Raw genomic sequence first — 6,327 nt, 5'->3', positions numbered from 1 at the left:
TGACGCTCTTCCTCTGTCTTCCATTCCCTCTGTCTGTCGCTCTCTCATGCCGGCAGAACACAAACAGAGGTGCTGCCTTCGTGAGGCACAAATCCCCACTTCCTCTGAAACTTCCAGCGCCGCTTTTTTCCTGTCCAAATTCCACAGCCATTAAACTTTCCTGGCTGGAATTCAGAAAACAACTCAAGAGAGAGAAATATGGCGGAGTGGGGGGATTGGGAGGCCACTCCACCCACACACACCTCCTTCTCCCCCCTCTTGTCTCCTCTCCTCTGGATATCACAGATCTGTGCTCCTGCTGACTACCTAAAATAAAGATCTGACTTCATACTTGTTTTCATTGCTGATCAGGTTTCCCTAAAAGTGTCTACTGGTTTTTGCGAAGGGTCAAGCAGAGGTGCCTAAACGCTCCATACCACCCCCTCCTCTTCCTCAGATATGTCTGTTTCCATCCACTCACAGAGCTCAGATGATATAAACCATGGTCAAATTAGTCTAAGGTAAATATTCAGCTCAAGGCTGTGATCTTTGGGCTTTATTACCAGTGGTGCTGCTTTGGTTCACCAGCGGCAGTAACACAACACAAACAACACTGCCTCTCACTCAGCAGGGCAGCGAAGGGGGAGGTGGTGCTACCGTGTTGGACAGATTCTCACGTTCTCACTTTCTGCAGATTGTGTCAGAGGGAAATTACACACAGCTTAAGGGACTTCACAACCATGTGCACCTTCATAGTTAGTGTTTTGGGAAATAAAACTGGTGCAAAAAATACTTCTTATTGCAATGACAAAGAAAGACATTTGCCATGAAATATTGTCCACCTTCTAATCTTACAGTTCAGATTTAGTTACATAAATCTGCACTAAATCTGCAAGTTAGGCCACTAAAAGGCTCAATGGAAAAGATTATGGTTAAAGGTTGAACATTAATTGTTCCTTTTTTTCTGTGAATGTAAAATCCACCAAAGGTTTCACCCACGTACTTTGATTTTTCCTACATATGGACACACAGAGAACCATTTCCTGGAGGTTGCTCCAGTGAGTGAATCAGTCTCCTTTTAAATTCTTTAATAAGATCTAGACTTCTCTGGCAAATAAACCCCAAACTATGATGTTCCCCCCACTGTGCTTTCTGCCTCCATACGTAGCATTTCTTTTCAGAAGTTCAACTTTTTCGTCTCATGTGTCTTTAGAACATTACCCCAAGCTTATTGTAGTGTTTTTATTGATGATTGACTTAGTTTTAGTTTGGAAAACAGAGGTTTTCTTTGTGGTGTTCACATATGTTTGTTAATCCACAGATACAAGGCCTAGAAGTGCACACTTTGCCAGCTGATGTGAGATCTTTTTGTCTTTGTATGGACTCAAATCATCAGTCGATGTTAATCATTATGACAGGACATGTAAACTTTTTTGTAAGCTCTCCCATTTTTTTTATTTGACACCCAATGACTGAGCTTGTTTTTCAGCTGTTGGTTTTCTCCTACATAATTCACAGTTTCTTTAAAACTAAGCGTTTCTGCTCCTAACAGCTTGTAATATTACTTAATAAAGATATTAACGCAGTCCACTTCACAGAGATCTGCAGGGCAACTGGAACACACCCGAGCTAAAAACAGCAAACAAAAGCATCGGCCTGCATAGAAAATGCAAACTTTGTTAGATGTTTGGGGAACTGCAGGATATTGTTCTGTACATAAACCATAGGTTGTTATTGTTATGGCTTATCTTCCTATAAACCTTTAACTGACAACACATATTGTGATGCAGCTTTGTTGTTGAGGCTTGAACTTTTCCTCTATCACCGTTCTCAAGCATTATCATTTTTACTATCCCAAATCCCAAGAGATTTAGTGGTCAAACCAGCTGTGTGTGTGTGACAGAGATGGACAGCAAGCAAGCTCTGCAGTGAGATAGTGAGCCCCAAACTCACCCGTCTAAATGAGAACAATCTGGAGGGCCTGCGAGGGCCAACTAACCAAGAAAGAAAGATGAGCGTAGGAGGGAGCGTGGGAGGGAGGGAAGCAGTGAGAGGACAGGGAATTAAAGCGCCCGTCAAAGAGGAGAAGGATTGACAGGAGGAGGAGAAGAAAGTCTCAGACACCTGTGGCGGAAGCCTTTGGCTCACTGGTTGAGGGGGAAGCTTAGGGGTGAAGTGACTGACTGCAGGGCTCATTGCTGGACCTTACCAGACCAGACCATGCTGGGCTAGTGCTGCGGTGAACAGCCGCACTGTAATAACTCAGGGACTGGGGGGCTGAAAGGCGATAGCCTGGCAGGAATTGGTTTACAGCCAAGGCAGTCGGCACTTGTGGATGCTGAGACTTCCCCTTCAGACAGAGGCAAACTTAAATGCAGTGAGTGTAAGGGTAGCTTTCCTGTCTGTGACTGCTTGGGTGAACAGACCTGTAGCAGGTCAGGCAATGGAAACTATATGATGGAAGAGGACAGAGTGATGAAGACTAACTATGGGGTTATGAAAGCTGGTGATGATGATGTATAGCACGTCAGTGGCATTTTTGGCCACCGGCTTCATCAGGTGTTTTGAAGAAAGAAAGTTCCTGTCCTCTGCGAGGAGGGATTAAGAAATGGAATACATGCCACTGGATTCACACCAGCTGGTGCCCAAGGTTTTGGCATGTATCTGGATCATTTACCGCTGTTTTTGATGTGGTGTTAAATGGCCGTAGTAATCGGGCATTCTGACAGTAGGAAGTGTTGAGGCCTAAAGAGATTACTTCCAAGGCTTAACTACAGAATGTAGACACTTTCATAGAGAGACTTCTTTGTATACATTTCTTATTTTACAGTACCCACATCCAACAGATTTTTTTATGATTGTGTAATCCCTGATTTCTTAAAGCATCTTTCTTGGCATTGAATGATCCACGAAGACCCTCTAAACCCTCTAAACACAGACGCATGTATGCTCATCTTTTGCACAATTATTTAGAAAGTTTAACCCCTAAAAAATTAGTTCAGATCTTAAAAACGACTTCTATGTATTTAGAAGTTTTTCCCTGAAACTGATCCCTCTATGCCTTAAAATGCCTTAGATTCCCCCCAAAAATTCCTTGTTTCATTATAAGCCTGTGCAGACTACACCGGACATATACAGCTGCCTTTAAGCAACAATAGAGGTGCAATTCTGTCTATAATGTAGATTCGTTCCTCATATGAGAATAAGAAAAGGAAGTAGGAAATTTATGAAAGCTGGAAGAAGAGCTCCTCTGCTGGCAGAAAAACAAGTAATCAGTGTATCATTGCAGACCTAATAAACAGGGAATATCCTTGGAGAAACCCTCTTCAAAGCATGATATGCACTTTATCAACAGCAGTTACATCCGGTAACCATTTTCATTTTCCTGGCTCGTGCCCAATCAGCTTTTTTGTGAGTCGCACAGCCCACATGGTCATAGAATTTGGGCTACATGTTGACATCCTGTTTCTGTGTCCCTGAAGCCCCACAAAGTGGCACAGAGGACAACATTCAAGCCAAGACTCAACTAAACATTCCACACATTTGCCTCATCTAATATGCACAAAAATCTCTGAATAAGCCAATTAAGCCGAGTCTTCAGCTCAACCTCTTGTGTGACGATGAGCACCAGCTCCTGCTGGGTTTAATGCAAATTTGTGTGAAATTTTTACAGACGCAGTCTTATCTATGGAAGGTTAGTGGTCAGCAGCTCTCCAAGCATGTGCATTAAGCACTTGTTGTGAAGACATGTGGAGGTGTGGATAATGGGGGATCTCCTCATAGAGTCTCTCCACAAAAACAAGGATCCATGTTGTTCTCCTCTTCTGCTCATTGATTTTTTTAAACAACTGTGGGAAATGTGTGGGATTCCCCAGATGTTGATGTAGCAGAATGATGATGAAGGCTGTTGTTGGTTTTGTTTTTAACTCTTTAATCTCAACGCTGTTATATTAACAGGTTATATGAGTCTTCAGCTTGACAAAGTAATCAAACAACTAATGATGTGTTGATATTTAACCTTAACCAGCACTTTTAACCGATTTTCCTTTTGATACTGACAAAACAAAATCGGGAAACAAGCCATTTCCTGATGACCAATAATAAAAGGAGAAACGACTCGTTTTTTATTTTCAAAATGAAAAATGGAAAATAAAAAACGAGCTGTTTCAAGATGAAAACTTGGTATCGGAAAAAGACGGCAAAATATTGATTTTCAACATTATTTGTGGTCTGTGACTTTTTTGGTTGTGACCCGGAAGCTGTCCGTAAAACACAAGAGAAGAAATTTTGCCTCACTTGTTGCACAAATTTAATTTGGATGAAACATTGATGCAAAAACAATGGCATTGCACGAGTTTGCTGATTTTATCAGAGAGAAATGAACTAATGGAATGACATGTGGTGTACCAACTTTAATACCAATTCTTCTTCTCCTAGATCATATTTCTTATTATGGAGCCCACACAAACTCACGTTGCTTTTATATATTTAACCTTTTCAAGATTATTTGCTCACTGGCTGTTTAACATCTGACTAGAAAAGTATTATTAACACTTTTTCTAATAATACAAATTACAATTTCAAAGCATTTGATGGTGCACAAGTCTAAACTGACAGCCATTGTATTTTCCTATTAACCACATTTGAGCTGCTGCTGATCCAACAGGATCCCTCCGGGGGAAGCTGCGAGATGTTTGGAGAGCAGTAAGTCAACACTGACCAGTGTCCACAGATGGTCTGCAGTAATGACTCGTGTTGCTGTTAGAGGGGAGGGAGCAAGCTTGCCCTGAGTAAACAGTCAAACAAACGCAGAGGTGATCCCAGGGTTGTTTAGGTTACGTCCAGATAGCCTGCTGATCGGAATAACAACCTGCCAATTTACCAAGAAAAGAATGCAAGTGACTCATCTTCTGCAGCTTCACTTAAAATAAAGGCAATTTTAACCCTCCTCATTAGTGTTACTATCATGTAATATATCCAGTTTAAACTAGACTGCAATGTATGAAAGACGGGGCTTTTTCTACCACTCACTAAACGCTCTCTCATGAGTTAGAAGAGTAAAGAAAAGCCTTTAGTCTTTTTTTTATGATTTAATTCTTACCTACTGGAGCTCAGCAGCCTCTATTTATCGAAAAATGTTCTTACACAGTGTCGTGTGAGCTGGGAAAGGAGTTGATGTAGCAGACCATTGTGAGGGAAAGGAGGACAAAACCTATTCTTCAGAACTTTGAAAGGCTTTTTTGCATGTATAATCAGCAGGAAAACACTGCAGGCACATTATTTATCATGACATCGTTGAATTTGCAAAGAAATGCTGAGGGGGAGACGTCTCTTTTTCCCAGGGTGGCGTGTCGTCACCCACCTTCCTCTTCCCTGTTATTTCTAGGAGAAAAAACCCAGGATCCTGGCTTGAATGACTGCATACATGTACAATACCAACACAATTTTCTCTACTGTAGACTCATAAATTTTTATGTATTTGTGAGTGTTCAAAGACAAAAAGAGGAAACTCTAGGCATCGGTATTCACAACCGTAACAGATTGTAAAAAGCATGCAGAGCGATCCCGACTGCATGTTTGTGTATGACTGGAAAGGTCCCTCTGCTGCTGATTCCCACAGATCCCCTTACGGCCCCCCTCTTGGGAGTGTCTGAAGGTACCGACTCCCACTGAAATCAGAGGGTGGAGGTTACAGGAGGCTACCAGCAAAACACATGAGCCTGTACAGCTAACAATGGGCACACACACACACACACACATATTGTTATAGTTTGGTCCAATGTCAGGTTGTCCCCCACCCACCTTCTCCTTCTCCTGTGGACCTCCAGTGATGGATTGCTTTCTTCACTCTCTGCACTTGGCGTGTGCTGTGGCCTCGCCGGACTCTCCAGCCGACCACTGGGAGCTGCCCTGTTTTTCCTCTTGCTGACTCTAAACCTCCAAACAGTCTGTGTCTCCACTCATTATCCAAGCAAACCACCTACACTCTTTTTCTTTTTGCCATATTGTGTTGCCTTTTCTTCTGCTTGCAGACCAGTAAGATGGAAAAAAGAAATTGAGCCAGTGTATATCTTTCGTTTCCTGTTCAACGGGGGAAGAAAGAAGCAGAAGGACGTGACAGCAGAAACTAGTTATTGTCTCCCCACTGAAAAACAACATACGCACACAGCACACATATGCACCCACACACTATGCAAGGCTTGACAAATAATGTTGCCAGCTTAGCGGAGCTCTTTCTGCCAACTTGCTAACATGCAGACTATCCCCTGCCCACATGGGGATGAAGTGTTGGTTCTCACTTTCAGAGCGGCAGAAGTGTCACGGGAAGTCAGATTGCTATCCGTGGGG

Source organism: Leuresthes tenuis, unplaced genomic scaffold (assembly GCF_036924035.1).
Source record: "Leuresthes tenuis unplaced genomic scaffold, fLeuTen1.0.hap1 SCAF_20, whole genome shotgun sequence".
In the NCBI taxonomy this organism is placed as follows: Eukaryota; Metazoa; Chordata; class Actinopteri; order Atheriniformes; family Atherinopsidae; genus Leuresthes; species Leuresthes tenuis.
The sequence above is the reverse complement of the archived record's forward strand: the minus strand, read 5'-3'. Positions refer to the sequence as shown.